At 28.9% G+C, this 14,250-nt stretch overlaps 1 protein-coding gene across 1 annotated transcript in view; it reads right to left on the reverse strand.

Moving 5' to 3' along the window:
* LOC126551409 (uncharacterized) overlaps nt 1–9,810 on the reverse strand; it is a 43,857-nt gene extending 34,047 nt beyond the window's left edge. Inside the window, exon 1 of the transcript XR_007605307.1 lies at nt 9,177–9,810. The gene's annotated coding sequence lies outside the window, so the exon portion shown is untranslated. The remainder of the gene's footprint in view (nt 1–9,176) is intronic.
* Nucleotides 9,811–14,250: the final 4,440 nt, after the last annotated feature.

Consider the following 14,250-nt stretch of genomic DNA (forward strand, 5'->3'; position numbering starts at 1 on the left):
AAAAATATACTATATTATTGGCTGAATTAAGGATAAGTTATGAGAAGGTTTACATATTATCCTAAAAATACTTTTAAAAACTACTTTACCAGGTTATTTTTACTCTTTAGATTGAAATTTGAAATTCTTATTGTTTTTTAAAGATAAATATTTTATTATTTATTTATTTATTCAGCCAAATCAATTACAGTTATATAGTTACAATAAATTACATTAATAAAAGCTGATACGTACACCAACTAAGCTACTTGTTTGTTAAGAACAGTCACGTCGTATATGTAACAAACGTAATCTAATGTTGAAAAATCGTGTTGTCAATATACGAAAATCCGGCAAATTCGTTTTGCTGTATAATAGGTTTCGATGCACCTCGTCATTAAATAGAGGTAGGTCACGATAATGAGAATATTAATAATAAATTCAATGATAAAGTGTTGTATACGAAGTATCACCCTGAATAGACTGAAACGAGTCTATTTTGGCAGTTAATATTTATAATGTATTTTTAAAACATAATTATAATTATACACTTATACTACCTTACTACTATTGGACTTTTAATATTTATGCATCGTTATTATATGATTAATACCTACGAATGTTGAATTAATTTTTCTCAAAAACGCATACATGAAAATTAGGTATTAGTTATTTTAAAATGTTATCATATGTTGTTATAATATAACTTTTATGTTTATATTTGTCATATACAATATATGCATATAAATGTAGGTAATGTACTTATACAAACATAATATATAATTTTATATATACGTCCTAAAACTTCTATTTCGTAATATTTTAATTTCATCATCCTATAGCGCAGATATAAAACTTTACGACAAAAAACCCATTGTTCTATCTACGATCGTTTTATTGTCATACTCCGAACTTGTATACCTACACACATCGTCAAAGAACTAAAATCGTTTTTATGAGCCAAAAAAAAATCGTTCAGATGCAGTGCGTTGTACGCAATGTCTTTTTTATTATAGATCAAATGCTATGATTTTATAAGTATCATATTATACACAATAAATTAGATATCATGTATTATAATATAACATACCTAGATATTTTCATGGTAAAACGCGTGATCTTATCAAAAACATTGTTAATAACTGTTTTATTACTATTTCGAATACTCAACATCCACATAAAACAAATAAAATTAGGTTAACCATCGTTATCGTTGTTGTTTAAAAACAACAATGAAAAAAATTTAAATTAGAAATATATAAATTTATAATGATTAAAAAACGTAAATGATTTTAACTATATATAAATCAACAAATGCTTGTTAATATTATGTGATTTTCCCATATTAGTACTTAATTGTTGTTATAAAAATCTTGCGCAATTTCAGTTCATAATAAGGTTATTAAAGCGCAGATGAACGAGATTAAAACTAAAAAAAAAGGTTTAATTTAATTAAAAGGATCAGATGGTGTGTTGAAAATATGCCACCCCGGATTTTGGCGTTCCGCGCATTGAATTTAATTAAAGCTTTGCGGCTAGGTGTTTTGTTTTATACCTTTTCGTTTCACTGGTCAAATAATGTGCGTGGAGTGGTGGGTGCCAGACTGATTCAGCTTTTGGGTTCTTTTTCCAAAAATAAATCTTGAAAAACCGAAGATAAATAAAAACGAGAGAAACTCGTGTAAAAGAGAAAAAACCAAAAAAAAAACGTAGCACCACCACCACCACCAGTATATACGTGAAACGATAAAACCTTCGTGATTGATAAGGGTCGTCAGCGGCGGCGCTAGTGTTTTGAAGGTGAACGGAACAAATAGTCGAGGGACCGGGTGTGCACAGGCCAAATGTCCATAAAGCTAATGAAGGTTCGCGCGAGCGCCTCCAATGATAACGGACGGAAAGAGAAAGAGAGATTGTGTGTGTGTGTGTGTGTGTGTGTGTATTTTATACTCCGACCATTAGTTAACTCACTCTATCTGCAGTCCCTCAGCTCTCCACCTACTCACTACCATAAGTCGGGTGGACGATGTTGTGGGCCAAGTGGAGAATCCGGCCCAAGTCCTATTTTTCTCTCGCGTAAACAATTTCCTTTAACAACTCTTATATTTGGATACCGGCGATCTCTTTTTTTTCCTTTTCCTCTTGCCACCATCGTTTCTTGTTATTTTTATGCATTACCATCCGAACCCGTATCGTTTGTTACTACTATAACACTCTATCGTACCTCGCGTAGCCATAATCAAACTGAGGGGACCGCTATACATACGCCTATATACCTAACCATATACCATATACCTAACCTAAAATAGGATACAACCGATATTATAGTTACCGAAATATTTTTAAATAATCAAAATACAAGTAGATGCGTTTTCATTAACTACCCAATTTCTATACTTTATCCACCACATAACTAACCGTTATATTTTATAAATAGTATAAATTTATAGCACTTGAGCTGTTAATATGCAGCAATTCAGTAAATAATAGAAAAGATCCGAGAAAAAATGAAATACTAAAAATCTATTGATCTATGGACGTCAACGGTTCGTGAGTGTGAGGTATATTTACAACTAACCTGAATGTATCATAATTATTTTAAACGTATTACGCAATTTAATTTGGCACAAAATTATTCACACCACGGCCTGTCTTATAACATAATAATATAACAATAACTATACAAATATAACGGCAAGACACTATCATTCTTTGATAGTCCACTCTAGCAGTGGCACCCTTATATTGTATATAAGTGGTAGGTAAGTATATTGATGCGTGACGAGAGTTCTAAATGCCATGCGTAAAACTATATATAATGCATGCAGGCAGTTTAACTATTCTGTTAACAAAGACGTGAACCCTGTACTTAATTCATAATAAAATAAATTATATTTCAACTGCGTAAAGTAATATAAACCATTCTCCAAAGTACCGAGTATATTGTATTATATAGTTATATTGTATGTATGATCTTTTATATCCGCAGATAGCTACAACACTTCGATTAATAACATAAAGATAAAAAATACAGGAGAATGTATTATCTAAAAGTACTTATTTTATAAATACATACTCTATCCAACACAATACATATACATAATGCGATTAGTTGTAATAGTGTATAACAAATGTCGATTACTCATATTCGTAAAGTAAAAACTAAACGATTATAAGTTACTGTACATTGACAACAAATACTTGCTAAAATATAAATCGAAAAGTCCATACACTATTCTGTCACTTAACAAATACATACGTCGTACTTGCTTCTTAAAATTATTAAGGGTAAACGTTTAAATGTATAATATAGATCTTTAGCAGATCAATAGATGCATTATATTAATGATGATTGTACAATATGACAAGTATATGTTTTTTTCTATAAATATTTTTAGCAATAATAAGGCATTTTATCTCCACAAATTGATTGAATAAAAAAAACCGTATGATTTATCATTGCTTCCGAATATAAATTAATCTAAATGACACTACCTAACTAACAGTTTTTATTTACTTTTTTTTGTAATATTCAATTTAAATATATACAATATACATATATGATATATATATATCTTATTTCAAAGCTCATCTGAAATGTTTCACGTTACAATTCATATAATTAAAGTAATTGACATATAAAAATATCAATAATTATATACATCTCCGCTTTAGTAAAATTTAATAATATTTTAAGCTTATAAAAAACTTCTTTTAAGTATATGATAATATAAAAATATAAATACATTATATTTTTTTCGTCGAAATCCAACAACGGTATTATATCTAACCTACTACCTAACCTATTACGTATTACATAGATTGTCGGTCTCAGCACTGTAAAAATTCCATCAGACTTTAAATTCTACTTATCCTCATGTAAATGTAAATGCAAAACACAGCTATAGTAAATATAATTCAAATTCACACTCAAAATATATTATTATGAACGAATTTTAACATTTTTCGGACACGATAAATTTCCACCCAGTCGAAACCGCATACATTTTATACTTATTGTCGCAATGTTGTCACTCGGTTCGTATAAATTTCAATTTATTTTTCCATCCTCAACCGCGTGTTTGGACTGTATGCTCGCAATATTATGCAAATCGTACACGGAATTCCACACTCGGCGTGTTATATATTATATTACACTTTAATAAACGACCCGCCGCCGCGTAACGAGCGTTTTAATTTCGCTCCGTTTTAATACCGTTTTATACTTGCATAGTCATTATTCATTACGTTATCCGAAGACGCACGTCATTTAGACGAGAATCCGTCGTTTCGAGAAAATATATTATATTCCCTCATCTCACCGGTAGCTTAAAAGCCAAATGCCTGCAGTATTCCGGGTTCCTACTATTTTTTTTATTGCCTTACTGATCGCTTTTTGTTTTCAGAATTCTGAAACAAACTATCTACAATACTAAAGTATATAAATGTATAACACACGCAACAGCGGTTAATAATTTTCGACTACGCTTAATAATATGTTATTAATGTATAAATGAGAATAAAATTTAAGACAGATTTAGCACATTAGGTTCATAATAGTTTTTTTTTTGTGTTATTTGTAGGATTTATAGTCATGAAGTGTTTGTATCATAGTATATTATAGATAACAATAAAACTTATTTTCAAAATTTAATTGCTTTTATTTAAAAAAAATATATATATATAAAACAATGATGACAACTTTTTAATAATAATACAGTTCAACACTTATTTTACTACAACTCGCATGATATAATATACAGTCTATTTTCAAATAGCTACTAAGACTTACAATAATAATGCTACAGAATTTATAAAAAAATCATTTTATTGTTAAAAAATTTAATAAATTTCTAAACCCAAAGCTTACCGGAAATTTCATAGCTATTTCAACAATGATAACAAACACAAAAAATAACCCGAACGTAACTTAAATAACTGCTATGACTAGTAAAATGTTTGTTTAGTAATAGAAAAAATTTATACCAGTGACATAACTTCTATAGATCACGATGTATAGGTGGATAGTGAATGGCCTCGCCTAACCTTTAGTGGTGTGGGCGGAGATGGAGGAACTTAATAAAAGAGGTCACTTACTCATATTCAATCTATAGAAAATAACAAGAATAATTTCAAATAAATAAAATTGAATGGGTTTACAAAACATTAATTTGGATAAATCGAAAAATGCATTAGTCATTAATTTTAAAATATCTCTCAGGACATTTTTTTGTTCAGAAAATTCGTTCTAAACGCTCACATAATGTAATGTCATAATGATAATAACTAGGTACTGGAAAATTAAATCTAAATGATCATTTGGAGAGATTGTTTTTATATTACCTAATAGTTTATTATTATTATTATTATTATAATTCACGTACACATACACATATATTTGTGTATAAACAATTTTTATATTATCACATGTTAGAAAAATTACAAAATAGTGTTTAAAAAAGTTAAAACATAAATGTTGTAATCCAGAATTAATTACTAATACTCAAATACTTTTTATTTTCAAATGTATATCTTTAACAAGCTATCCTCAACTGGCTCAACTACATTAAGAATTTTCTTATTGACATTATAATGTGTCACCGTTTGAATTTTGAAAGGAATTTAGCTTATATATATCGGTTCTATTGACCAAACATCAAATAAACTATCTACAGTTATATCCAATCAAAATAAATATTTTATTTCTGTTACAACGATGCAAAATTAAAAATAAAATGACAATTTTTCGTGAATCAACATGTGCGTGTTAAAAAGTAAATACCTAATAAAAAGTATGCTTTACCTCTGTGAAATACGGATTTATTGAATCTGTTGACGAAAATTATATAAAAATTGTGGATTTATATAGGGTTATCCGTTTTATATTATCTTTATATTTATAATTATAAGTAATTTTACACGGTGTTGCTAGTGACAAATTAAATAATTCCAATAAATTTATCCTGTCTTAAACTCTGTTAAATATAAACTACCTACCTACGCATATTATTTTTAACTTTTATTTGAGTGATTTTGACCTTATTATTTAATCATTTCTATAAAATACAGGTCTAAAATTGTATCTAATCATATAAAAACTATTTTTATACCTAATATATTTAATTTTATATTCAACAGCCAACTGCTTTTTTTTTATTAAGTTTTTATCCAGCGTTTTTTATTATAATTGTTGTTTATTTATTTGTTTCATACACATAAAAAAATATTATTTTTCTGTATAGTGAAATGAAAAGTGGTCTAGTCGCGATTTTCGGTAAATTATAGTATTAATAATTACACCCGGTAAACATATTTTCTAGTACACATTTTTATAACACACTTGTATTATTTTTTTAAGCTTAAATTGAATTATTTTAGAAGAAGGTACAGGGGCGCCCGCAGAAAATCAGCTCAGTGGGTGCAAATTGAAATGCATGTTACATATTTTACATAAATTTACTTTATTATATAAACATAACTCAAAATTTAATGCAAAAAATTATGAAAATTATGAATCAAATAGTAGAGGAGAGTGTTACTTGTTTTCGAATATTCTCGATTATCGAGCGTGGTAATTCCCGTATATTTTGTTCTGACATCTAAATATAAATATATAGTCTAGATAGTAGATATAATAATAATTATACCATACACAGTGACACAGTGTATAAGAATATACTAAATATCGTCATAAGACATAAGGACATAATATTATTCTGTGAAAATTTACCTTACGTGATTATTGGTTTTTAGAAAAAAAATCAGAAAAAAATTGAATATATTATAATATAATATAATTATTTTTTTGTATATTAAAAAATCTCAGTGGGTGCAATAGCACCCACTGGCCCCTCTCTGCGGGCGCCCCTGAGAAGGTATCTACTAAAAATTGTATTGAAGTTAAAACTACAAATTATATATTATACATGTTATTAGTTATTATAGTTATGTCAGTATGTGATATTTTTATTTATAATGAAATAATGTATACACTGTATGCATAATTACAAACTGTAATAAGAGTATTATTATTACTTATTTTATTTAGTTTTAGTGAGTATTACTATTTAATAACATTAATTACAAATATCAAAACTATTTCATTGAATTACTTCTCAAACGATAACGGTAACGCCATCTGTTGCCGTTATCGCCTATCATCCAGAAATACTATAATTTGGTATTGTTATCTTAAAAATAAACTATCAATTAATAATATTATTTATTTTAAAATTTAGATTTTTTAAAAACCCCTGTCACTTTTAATATTCACTGAAAATGACAACATTATGACTTTTATAATTGTTATACTCTACAAAATATAATATTATCAAACACTGAACATTCGTCATGATGTACACAAGTTGTCGGGACCCGAGTTTTAATATACGTAATACTATTGATTATACATGTACTATTATACTATGTATAATCAATGGTAATACCTACAATTATTATTATTTAATTAAACTACTTGTGGTTGGTTTACACTGATACCTAATATACTTAGTCTGGAAACACTGATGAGTGACCACTTCTCACCAGAAAAAAAATTATTTGTGCAAATAACAATATATTATTTTATCAATAAACAAGGAAAATTTTTAAGTAACGTGCTGTTTGTCTAGAGTCTAGACCCTCAACGATAGTCCAACTCATATTTTCATAATATTTTTAATTACTTCTTGATGCAGTTAGCCGAGTAACAGCTACAATGCACCATGATTACATACTCGACGGTCAAGGCACACGTTCCTTACAGAAAACACGAAAAATGTTTATACCCAGTACGTACGGGCTACGCGTATTTAGTACCTACCTACAGAGTCTATTTCCACATATCCTTACCGGACCTTACTCCGACGAAGGCGTGTTTCGCTCGCCGATATAGCGCGTATAAACTTAAATAATGTAAACTAAAAACGCAAGCGTACGATACGTCGCATACTACACGTCGCGTGCGATACGCGTCCATGTCAAACGGACCTAAGGTTAGACGTTAGCAGGGGCGAGTCGTAAGGGGAGACTTCGAGACTGCGTCTCCCCCTTGAAAAAAACCAGTTACTTATAAATAATAATTAATTAAAATAAAAATGCATAAAAATATTTTTATTTGAATTGAAAATATATTATATAATTTATATCGTTTTGTTTATTATTATAAATTAAAAGCCACAAAGTCTAAAACCTATAAATAGTTATTTTAATAGAAATGCTATTTTAATTTTTTCGACAATTCGACGACAGTGACGGTTGCCGTTACAGTGAAACTGCCGCCCGACAGTTTCAATTATAACAATATTATATAAAATGGTACGGCTGGTTTGACGGAGGGCCGGAGGGGGCCAGGGAGAATAAGCTGCGTATTATAGACGCTAATGAAACTGGGTTCACGACAATAATATTGCCGTACCGTAGTTATATTGTCGTCTTCATAATTGAACGTATTTTTAAATTATAACCCGTTTTCTACAGGCATACTATCTTCTATCTGATATTTATTATATTATTTGTAATTATTTTAAAAATGCAAAAAAACAAAATAATAGACTTTTTATTAACTAGTGGTTAACTAAATATGTAATACTGTAATATAATTAGTTTATCAATTAAAAAAGTTTTTCTTATTCGTTGTTGTATGTAGTATTGTAATTTAATATGTTAAATAATTTTAAGTCTTCCCAGAATATTAACTCACGAGCCGCTACTGGACGTCAGACGTATAGACTGATGATTAGTGATTTTATTTATTTCTTTAAAAATAACTTTTCTCTTCGACGTATTATAGGTACATAAACAGATGACCCTACCACTATAGCGATAACTATAATACATATTATTTAATTAAGAGGCTCCTACAAATAAAGCGACCTGCCTCTATAACTATTAACTACACCACCAAAATCGTATAAAAATCGAGCAAATAAAAAGGAAAGTTAATTTAGAAAAAATGGAACCATACGTCATACCTATGTATACCTATCTGATACATGCGTATGGGAACGTGTGGCAAAGCACGCATGCTAAATTATTACGATATTATAGATAGGTACTTATTAGGTAATAGTTGGCATTGTTAGCGAATAATATTTGTTATCATAATATTGATAGAGCATTACATGTATAACAGCAACGATATTAATAATAATAATAACTAATAAGTTATAAGAGTACAATTAATAAACATTAAACAGTACCTATTTATGCGATTCCTTTCTCGGTGACGAACTGACTATTGAACTCCGGTTTGAGGTTAAGCGAAGACCGTAGACCAATTGAGGGTTGACAATTATTGACATTTGACAGCGACAGTGGTCCCGCAAGTGATGACGTACCCACGCGGGTAAATCATCAGCCGGCCTATTTTCTTAGCACTTTACGAATGACGTACGATGCGTAACGGACACGCCACACCAAAAACGGTCGAACGATATTATACCGATCGAGACGGTAAACGGTCGAAATCGGACAAAGGCGCGCGACACAAGTGTTTCGATCGTACAAAGACGTGATTTATCGAAATCGTCGAGAGATACGATGGGCCGACAACCGCTAAGCACAACGTACAAGTCGTATAAAAATCCGAGAAAGTCGCCGACGCGTATAAAAGCGACGGAGCCGTAATTCGACGAAGGTCATACGCGGAACTGACTCGGCAATCGTCTTTGACACAGACGGACGCATAGCATTGGAAATGACCGTTGACACCGCGGTAGATTATAGATCACCTGTAACTAGGTATAATAATCTACCGTGGTTGATACCGCAGCAAGGTGATGGTGTGGTAAAGAGCGGTCTGTATAATTATTATCATGCAGGTACTTGTCATTCGATAACACTGCAGCAGAATCTAAACATTACAATGTAGTACTGTTAATGCATGTCGTACACGAGTGAAAAATTAGTGTCTGACGTGTCATCTGCGTTATTGAAAACGCAATAATAGTATTTAAACTTGTGATTTTAAACGTGATGTATAGTATAATAATAATAATAATAATAATATCTAATCTAATATTGTACAATTTTGTTTGTTGTAACTTGGTACCTATTTACGTTTTTATGTATTTTCAATATTTTTCTAAAACAAAATAAAATATTATAATACATTATAAATAATCTACATATTTTAAATTTTCCCCAAACATTTTTGTTATTTGACCTTTAAATTATATAGCATCCCTTGCCCTTTTTTACCAGTCCACGCTTGAGCCTGAACAATGATAGATCGAGGTTTGCAATTTACACGGTACATTCGTACTGAGATCTATAAAGAATTCTTCATAGATCATGCATTCGTACATTCGGAAAAGATCTGATATATTGTCGGCACAGTTCTCCAATGTCCCAGACACCGTCCAGCTATTAAACATTAATTTTCTGTTTTGGAGAAGTGATTGTAAATTTAGTATTTTACATCACTGCTATAGCGGGAATACGTCGATGCTCAATACACCGAGATAGATAAGAATATACTGGAGCGCGGACTATGATAGTATGATGTAAAAACGGGCCGACGTATTTTTCGTTACCCCCACTCCTGTATGGCAAGAAATTGAACTTCCATACCAATAACATTGAAAGACTACACATTTTAACTTGACACAACTCTGGGATAAATTATCGTATTACGTTAACTTTGGTATCAAAATTTTTGTTTTTATGTGTACTTCAAACTTATATTTACAAAATATAAAAATAAAAACTCTGAACAACATTTTTATTAAAAACAAAATTGCCCACGCTGTAGTATAAATAGTATAATACTCATCACGCGATACCATATTATAATTTATATTATTTAATGAAATTAATATTAAAAATATAATTTTAATAATTTTATTATAATGAATCTTGAAAAAAAAAGCCCCGTACCAACTAAATACATTTTTTTTAAATTGTATTATGTACCTTTGTATCAACTTAATTATGTAACACTTTTTTTGACATAGGTATTTATAATATATATTATATAAAATATTCGTTTAATAATTTGTAACTACTTTTATATCATAATAATATTTAATAAAATAATACACCAAATATTTTAAATTATAGGTATAAAATATACATTTGAAGTATCTATAAGAGATTAATCATAATAAAAATAACATAAAATAAAATAGATGTCATTCGTATATAGTTTTAAAAAATGTTTAAGGGTGGTAAAAAATTTCATATAATAGAAATAAATAAAAATAATTATCATAATAAAGGCATTGTTTTCTGATGTTGTGGCTAACTATTAGAAATATTAGACTACTATTAGAAAATCTAATACCTACACTTATCTCATGCATAGTATTCACTATTTTTGTTTTGTGTATTTACTAATAACATGTTTTACATTTTATTAATTATATAAGGTAATTGAGACTTTAAGTTAATTTCCATATAAAAATGGTTTTGTCATGTTCGGCCTTTAAATGTACAAAGAGTTGGAACAAGGAAAGTAAATTAAAATCTATTCAATTCCATAGGTGAATAATATATTATCTAATTATTATATTTTTAATTTAATGTAGATGGTCTTGATAAATATATTTTTAATTTTTTAATTTAAAATCATGCTGTTTATTGCAATTAATAGGTTCTATAACTATTGTAATAAAATATAAATTAGTATCCAATTAAAATTTAAAACCCTAATTTTAATATCTAGATTCCCACTCAAAAAACCTGAGTTATTACAAAAATAAATAAAAATGTTCAGAGTTTTTATTTTTATTTTTTGTAAATACAAGTTTGAAGTACACATAAAAACAAAAATTTTGATACCAAAGTTAACGTAATACGACCATTTATCCCAGAGTTGTGTCAAGTTAAAATGTGTAGTTTTTCAATGTTATTGGTATGGCAGTTCAATTTCTTGCCATACAGGCGTGGGGGTAACGAAAAATACGTCGGCCCGTTTTTCGTAACATACGAGCATAGGCAAGTCCGCGCTCCAGTATATTCTTATCTATCTCAGTGGCTCAATATGACTACACTGATAAGTGAGATACGGTCGTCAATATTATACACGACGTCGTGATACTATAAAAACAATTATTGGTAAAAACTAATAACAATAAAAATTAGTAAAAATACCGCACAACCCGCATACATACCTAAAATACAAAATTATTAGAGCGGACGATAAAACAGGAAGTGCGGGTATGCGGAAGTGCGGTACCCGACGCAATTTCCGCGGGACAACCGCGGATGGTGTACCAGGGTCGTATGCACTGGTGCGATTGATATACGAACGTTGCCGACCGCTCCGACGATTGCAGTATAGTACCGACCATAGAATTTTCACAAACGAGTCCGTCGTGTACCAGGACCCCATGATCTAGTGACGTAAGGCTCGCATACGGCCGCTACACCATCACTATACACGACGGCGACGGTTTCGAACGCAGTAATAATTTTCTCCCCCATACATCTAAAACATTACTATTAGATTCCATTGTTTCTAATAATGTGAACGTATTGATTTAACGATGATGTTTTTTTTTTGTATTTATCGCCCGTTTTTTGGGACAGTAAAAATATTTTGATTTTAAACATTACTACTTTTCTAGTGACTAGTGAAAAATTGGTTTTAGTTGGTACTTCAGAGGATCAAAAACAAACAATTTCCAGTAATTTTAAATTTTTGTTTTCGTCAAAAATTAACTACCGTATAACTAGCTGCCAAATAAATTAATTTAATAGCAGTATAAATAAATAATAAAATATGACTAACAGATAGTCTTCGCTCCGTATTGTTTTTCGTATGCAATAATTAATCATTGAATTCAAATACTACGGACAACACATACACTCGGTGACTTTTTTTCATCATTATCATTACATATTATTATTATTGGTTATTTTATCATCTTGACAGTAAGCTTAGTACGAAAAATATAAAAAAAAGCGAATAAGTGGGTACCGCTCTGCTGAACATTAGGTGCCGTATGGATCATTATTAATTATTTCGTATCATTGAATACGAAAAACGATTCTGAACGAAGATAATTTGTCAGCCTAGGATATAATTTCGAATGGTTGATGAAAAAGGTGGTTTATGTTTTAATGGCCTGAATACATCAGAATTTAAGTTTTTTTTATAATTATTATAAGCTAAACTTATGGAAAATCTAGTATTGAATTTTCTACTCTTAGCTACTAATACAAAAAAATTTATGAATTATATCTACAAAATAATTTGCAAATATTCATTGTTATGACGAATTTTTGTCAATATTTGAACTTTAAATGCTAATAAAAAATAAATTATACATATGTATTCTTATAATTTTTTAATCACTATTATAATAACTTATGAGAAGCTTTGTATAAAATTTACAAGTATTTTGACTCGGCCAAAAAAATTTTATGGACACTCCAAAAAAAATTTTTCAGAAAAATTGAAAATTTCAGTTGTCTATAAATAGCTCAAAAAAGTCAAAATATTTTGAAAATTAAACCATGTAAATAAAATGCTAATTCAAATAACTGGTAAAATTTTCAAGTATCTACGACTTATACTTTTTGAATAATAACAAATATTTAAAATCGTTTGAGGATAAATCGTTATCGTTACGCTATTTCGTTAAAATTTAAAATTCAAACGCACTTAAAATTTTTCCTATAATGATGCTTCGAGTTTTCTCTATAGATACTTGAAGGTAAACTTATGGAAAACTTAGTGTTGTATTTTTAATCCTTAGTTATAAACACAAAAAATTTTATGATTTTTCAACTTCAAATAATTTGCAAATATTCATGCTTTTGACGAATTTTTGTAAATATTTGAACTTCAAATGCTAATAAAAAAAAATTGTGCCTATGTATTCTTATAATCTATAAATAAATAAATATAAATAGCTCAAATATAGTCTATAAATAGCTCAAAAAAAGTCAAAATATTTTGAAATTTAAATCACGTAAAGAAAACGCGAATCTTAATAACTGGTAAAATTTTCAAGTATCTACGACTTATACTTTTTGAATAATAACAAATATCAAAAATCGTTTGAGGTTAAACTGTTATTTAACGCGGTTTTGTAAAAATTTAAATTTCAAACACTCATAAAAATTTGTTGTCTGAATCCGGTAGAGTTTTTTTAACAGATATTTGAAGAAAAATGTATAGAGAACCTTGTACCAAATTTTCAAAACTTAGTTATAAAAGAAAAAAATTTTATGATTTTTCAACTTCAAAATTACTTGCAAATTTTCGCGTTTTCGACAGATTTCGTAAAAATTTGAACTAAAAACGCTTATAAAAAAAAATTATGA

This window comes from Aphis gossypii, chromosome 3 (genome assembly GCF_020184175.1).
Source record: "Aphis gossypii isolate Hap1 chromosome 3, ASM2018417v2, whole genome shotgun sequence".
NCBI classification, from domain to species: Eukaryota; Metazoa; Arthropoda; class Insecta; order Hemiptera; family Aphididae; genus Aphis; species Aphis gossypii.